Source organism: Fundulus heteroclitus, chromosome 16, assembly GCF_011125445.2.
Source record: "Fundulus heteroclitus isolate FHET01 chromosome 16, MU-UCD_Fhet_4.1, whole genome shotgun sequence".
Taxonomy (NCBI): Eukaryota; Metazoa; Chordata; class Actinopteri; order Cyprinodontiformes; family Fundulidae; genus Fundulus; species Fundulus heteroclitus.
Window position 1 is genome coordinate 330,716 of NC_046376.1, and position 6,000 is coordinate 336,715.

General features: G+C 46.9%; 1 long non-coding RNA gene across 1 annotated transcript; it reads right to left on the reverse strand.

Moving 5' to 3' along the window:
- Positions 1-5,184: 5,184 nt before the first annotated feature.
- LOC118566362 lies at positions 5,185-5,558 on the reverse strand. The gene is made up of 2 exons (XR_004932958.1): positions 5,323-5,558; positions 5,185-5,252 (listed from the first exon to the last, which is right to left on the reverse strand). It is a non-coding gene; the product is annotated as an uncharacterized LOC118566362 (long non-coding RNA).
- Between the last annotated feature and the right edge of the window lie 442 nt (positions 5,559-6,000).

Consider the following 6,000-nt stretch of genomic DNA (forward strand, 5'->3'; position numbering starts at 1 on the left):
TCTGGCCGGGTCCACTTCAGTGCGGCTGGCTGCCGGCGGAGCACACGGGCTCATCCCCGCGGCTCCTGGGGGCATCGGCATTGCGGTGGCTGGGGGATTTCCTCGGGGTCATCTCTCCTCTTTCCTCGGGGGGGGTTGCAGATTTCCTGTGTTGGCCCCTCTTGGGCGCCCTGCTTTGGGAGTCCGGAGTTATGGGTCCCCTGACCCCTGCCTCTGTGCTCGGGGAAGGCGGGTCTTTGGTTCTCCACAACCACTATCGAGCTTTTTCCTTCTGGATAATTTTCACCTAATGTAGTGCACTCTCACAAACTCCCACAGGTGCTGGGTTCCAGGTATTAAGTGTTCACTTATATACAGAAAGCCTGTAATTTATTTATTTATTTATTTTCTTTCACTTTCTTTTTTCAGGTATCACTTTACACATGTCAGCTTAAATAATAATACATATGATTTAGCAATGGCATTAAGATGTTATTCGATTGTATCTGTTGCTTTATGTCTGTTGGTTGTGCTGTTCTTTTTGCGTCTCTCTTTCCAGGTGATGGAGCAGACGGAGGACGTTTTATCATTCATTCTTTCTTTCACCTCTTCTCTTTCTTTTTTTCTCTTCTTGTTCTTCCTTTACTCTTCTACTTTCCCATTGTAGTGTCCATATAATTTGAAATTCTCTCTGCAGGAATCACAATAAAGCTATTTACATGCATAAATCAAGCAGAGCACTATGGCGAAAGCTGTTTGCTCCACTTGTGAAAGCAAAATCTGTCGAGCTCTATTTGGTATTGAGACATCAATTCTTATTGTCACATTGCTAGACAGGACACTGGGGGGAAAAAAAGACAAACGCAATACGTTGTAAAGTATGTAATTTATTCTATAAACATTCTTATTAGGGGTAACCCAAAGGAATATGGATTCAAATCCGGCCACTACCTGATCCACTAATTTCTTTTATCTGGAACCCCTCTAGGGACCCCTATAGCATCGATATATGTAGGAGAATTACGGGTTAAATCTATGTAACAAGTTTCCCTGCTTCATCCCTGGTCCCATGAGCAACAGTGGTGCCACCAATCTTATCATTGCACACACTCTAACTGAGCCGGATGGAATCCGGACGAATCATTTTATTTCAAAATAAAAAAACGAAAATAACATAAAAATCCTGCTGCCTCTTCCGCGAGTGGCTCGGCACTTCAAGTCGCTCCCTGATGTGTCCGTGAACCCTCTGTAACTGGCACGCACGGCTCCACAGTCTGATGGGTCTCCTGATCCTTGGCCCCCACATCTGTCTTTTGATTACCTTGGCACGCACTTAGTCGATGTCTGGGGGTTGGTGTACCCTCCTTTACATTCCTCGGAATCTCCTGATTTATGTCTCCAATATAATCTGAAACTACACGACAGTCTTTATATGTCAAATTTTTGTGGGAAATCTGTGAATCCTGGAGGTTGACGTCGCACCCCAAAACACTCCTTTCAGTCATATGGAATGTATCATGTAATGAAATTAACTGAACACTCCAATTTGACATCCCAACAAGAAACAAACATCAAAGCATTACCCCATGTTAATTTAGTCTGTGCACAGATGTTAGCCAATTGTCTTTTTAGATTCCCATTAATCCTTACCACTTTCCATTGTCCATCTTCATCCTGTCAGGAAACCTATGCCTAGAAGTGTAATATTTAATGAGACATTTTATCACAGTTTCTCTGTCCTCTCCTTTCACAGGCCTCTGGTCGTCCTGCAAAAGAATCCACGCACACACAAATACTTTAAACCTCTGATGGGGACCCCTGTGTCTGTGGAATCAAAAATTAGTTAATTCGGTTTTGAAATCAAAGTACATTTTTCCTGTAAGAATGTCAGCGTCTTCTTTGGATCAAAGTACCCATGCATCGCACCACTTTACACAAAACATTTCTGTAACCTCTACTCCAATCCTAGATATCCTACCCCGTGTGCTGCGAAAAAAGTCCCTGTTTTAATCCTAGAGAAAACGCAAACCTCCATCAGGCCATTTTACAGCACCCTTAGTCCTCATGCAATGAATTCCTCTCTCCGTTTAACTTCAATAGATACCATCCTCATGTCAAAAATTCCTGCCTCCACCCTTTAGCATCATTTGACATGCACTGTTTTTCCAACACATACTGAACCCCCATGCACATTCACTTATCTTTCTATCAACTTGTTACAACTCCTGATCCAGTTAACTCCAACATGATATATGCAACTTACAATCCTTAACTATCCTGCATGACACAACAGCCATCTTTTTAAACTGCTACTTTAACAGGGCTGTTGGGATTAATAATAAACTGCCCCCTTACTACCAATGAATGGTTTCAGGTCACAACAGGAGTCTCAGGACAAACAAACAACTGGCTGTTAATGGTAGAGCAAGCTGCTAACATGCCTGGACAAAGCTGCGTAGTGTGTATGGGTCCCAGGCCGCTTCTCCAAGTTGTTCTAGCAGTAATGGATGCTGAGGCGATGAACAAAACTGTTCCAACTACCAACTGTTCACAATGGGACAAAATTTAAACTTGGGCTACAGCACAAGAACAAAAGCCTTTGTTCTTGAATCAGCATTGAATCAGCACTGTGCTGGTGGTGTACTATCAACAAGAATGTGGACAGAATAAATTACATTCATTACAATGTGCAACGACTAAGAAATTGGACACAGAGTGGTTTTGAAACAGTACATGGACAACTGGCTGCGACTTCACTCATGGCTTTTCAGAATAGAATTGCTCTAGATATGTTGCTGGCAGAAAAAGGAGGAATCTGTGCAATTTTTGGTGAGTAATTTTGTACTTTTATTCCAAACAACACAGCCTCAGACGGCAGTCTCACTGTCGCCCTCGACGGCCTACGGTCACTGAATGGTAAAATGAAGGAGCATTCCGGCGTGGACACGTCCATGTGGGACTCATGGTTGGATGTTTTTGGAAAATACCGCACCCTTATTTCATCAGTGCTTATGTCCACAGCTGTGTTTGCGGCCATCTTGACCCTTTGTGGCTGCTGCTGCATCCCACGTCTTTGAGGTCTAACACAGCAGTTAATAACTACGGCAATAGCTCCTCCGCAGAAACAGTATCCTCTTTTGGCTCCCAGTGACCATGCAGATGACCAGGAAGAAGAAGACAATTGTAACATAGAAACTTTATTTGTCTACCAGGTGTAAACTCACAACCCCTCCGAGTGTACGTGGTAATGTTGCTGTTACTCCATGATCTAGCAGCCGAAAATCGTGGATGAAGTGGCTGTTTAGTGAAAATTGTAATGGTATTTTTCATCTGACATTATACACCATAAACAGGGGGAAATGTTGGGAATAATGTTTATACTTCATTAACCGATTTATCTTGTTATGATGTAGTAATGTAAGCTTCTGATATAATCATATTACTCACATGATAGCTTAATCATGTCTGTGTAAAGAAACAGAAGACACTCTGTTTTTTCGCTTCCTGAAACAAGAAGAGTCAGCTACAAGATTATGTGCTGACTGGACGTGATTGCTCAGCTGTGTATCTTTGTTGACAACTGAGGCTGTAACTATCTGTTTCCTCACCCCTCAGTACAGCCTCAGTCATTTAACTAGGGAAACGGCCCAAACTTAATAAAATCGAGGAGAACGCTGAGACCGGCAGAGTGGGTTGGAGATTGTAACTGCACGGTCTCTTCCTACTCTCCTCGAGAATGAAACCAAACTAATTGTCTTTGTGTCTTTCTTTCGCTGTTTGTATGATGTTCTAGGTTGTTGCGGAAAGTGCCTCCGCTGTATGTGAAGATAGCTCACTTTGTGGTGTGTATGTTGAGTGGACAAGTGAGATGAGCGGCAGCTGCCCTACGGCCAGAGAGGTGGGGGCGCTGTGTGCTGCATGAATGGAAATGCTGGGGGGAGGGAAGAAGAGACAGTGTGTGGGACGGGGAATGTGTGTGTAATGGACGACCGGAGCAGCGGTTAAGGAAAAGTTGGTGCAGTTGTCGACTGTTGGCTGGTCCTATTAAAAGTTGACTTCCCACCATATTCGCGCCACCGCTGGGTTCATGTGCAAGACGTATGATGGAGTTAACTCCGAAGTAAAATCCACTTCGGTCCTGGAGAAAGAACTCCTGTGTCCTCCGACCACGGTCAGAAGACTGAGCAGGAACGGTTAACACTGGCGACCACGAAGGGACATCTTCGCCTTGCTGGATAAGCGGTGAGTTTGGAGTAAGAGAGGAAGTAGCAGCTAGCAATAAAGCCGAGAGACTGCATTAGCCCGTTGCTGAACGACCGCAAGATGGACGCCGCCGCTCGCCAGACCCCTAAAAACTTTGGGCTCGAAACTGATTATTTTAACCCGTTTATGACATTAGATATGTCTTCCGAGGGTGCTGAGTGTGGAAAGGCTACTGAAGACGCGACGGTGGGGAAATGTGAACATTTCAACCCTTTTCTCTGTGATGAATGCTGTTTTGGCTCGTATGCTAAATGAGGGGACTTGTTGGCACTGCCCATGGAGGGAATGCAGTCGATGGGACGCATTACTACGCAGCCCCCGCGTTTCAAATGAAAAGTAATTACACGGACTCCAACCCGTTCGCCCCGGCTCATATACGAAGCTTTGTGCACAGCACGCCGGCCCCATTTAACCCTGTGGTATTTCCCGCAGTGCAATGTAACCCCGAACTGGATGGAACGATAAGCTACAAGCAAACCACTGCACGGCCCCAGCCCCGCTTAAAACCTGATAAAACCCATTTCGTGTTGCGGCAACCCTTGTCTGACAGTGAGGAGGATGGAGATCCTAGAAAGAGGGTCCCCACCTTACGGCCAGGCCAATACGACGGTACCACACCATGGAAAGAATTTCTGCACAGGTTTGAAAGCTGCGCCGAAGCGAACCATTTGGTCTGAAAAGACAATGACAGTGCAGCTGAAACTCTGCCTGGTTGGCGCAGCAGGTGCCATTGTCCACAGAAATCCTCGCTCTTCCAAGTGGGATTACCGCCGCCTAGTGGACGAACTGGAAATTGCATATGGTCCATCCTCTGATCATGCCGCTGCGGTGGCAGTCGAACTGAGGCAGCGAGTACGGAAACACGAAGAGGCCCTGCATACCTTCAGAGATGATATGTAAGGAACGGAGACTGGACCCAGTAAACAACCAAGACAAAGTCAGTGACGCTTTCAAGTGTTTATTTAATGGCGGTCGCACGGCAACCCGAGCGGCTCACGTCTGCAGGAACCCTGGAGGCAGAGCAGCTGGTTAATGACCAGGAAATGCTGGCGTTTGATGGACAGAGGAGTAGGCACTAACCTGGAGAGTCGGGTAATCCGAGCGCCGGCTAGTAACGAGGAAGCGGGGCAGAGAAACGGGGGTCCGGGGAAGGAGCCGAGGGGTTAGAAGTCCAGAGAGGGTCCAGAGACGGATCCAGAGCGGGTCGGGGTCCAGTCCAGGTCCTTAATCCGGCTGAGTTCAGAGGTTCACAGGGGTTAGTCAGATGCGGTTACTCACAAACAGATCGGGGTCGGGCAACAGGCAGGCAGTCCAGTTCCGGTAGAATCCGAAATCCTGAGAAGGTCCGAGGGATAGTCCAGAGCGGGTCGGGGTCCAGTCCAGGTCCTTAGTCCGGCTGAGTTCAGAGGCACACAGGGGTTAGACAGATGCGGTTACTCACAAACAGATCGGGGTCGGGCAACAGGCAGGCAGTCCAGATTCAGAGGTCCAGGATGAGTCCAGTCCGATGCAGAGGACCACGGGCTGATCGGTGGGAGTCCAGACCGGCAACAGAGCTTGAAAGGGGTTAGGCAGACTCAGAGACAAAAAACAGATCAGGTCGGGCAACAAACAGGCAGGCAGATAACAGAGAATGCTGGATAGTCTCACCGAGGTGGCACAAGACGTTCTGGCACTTTTGCTTGGGCAGAAGGCTGATTAAATGGAGCTGGAGACAGGTGGATCAGATGAAGGCTGATTGAGGACTGGGCAGAATTT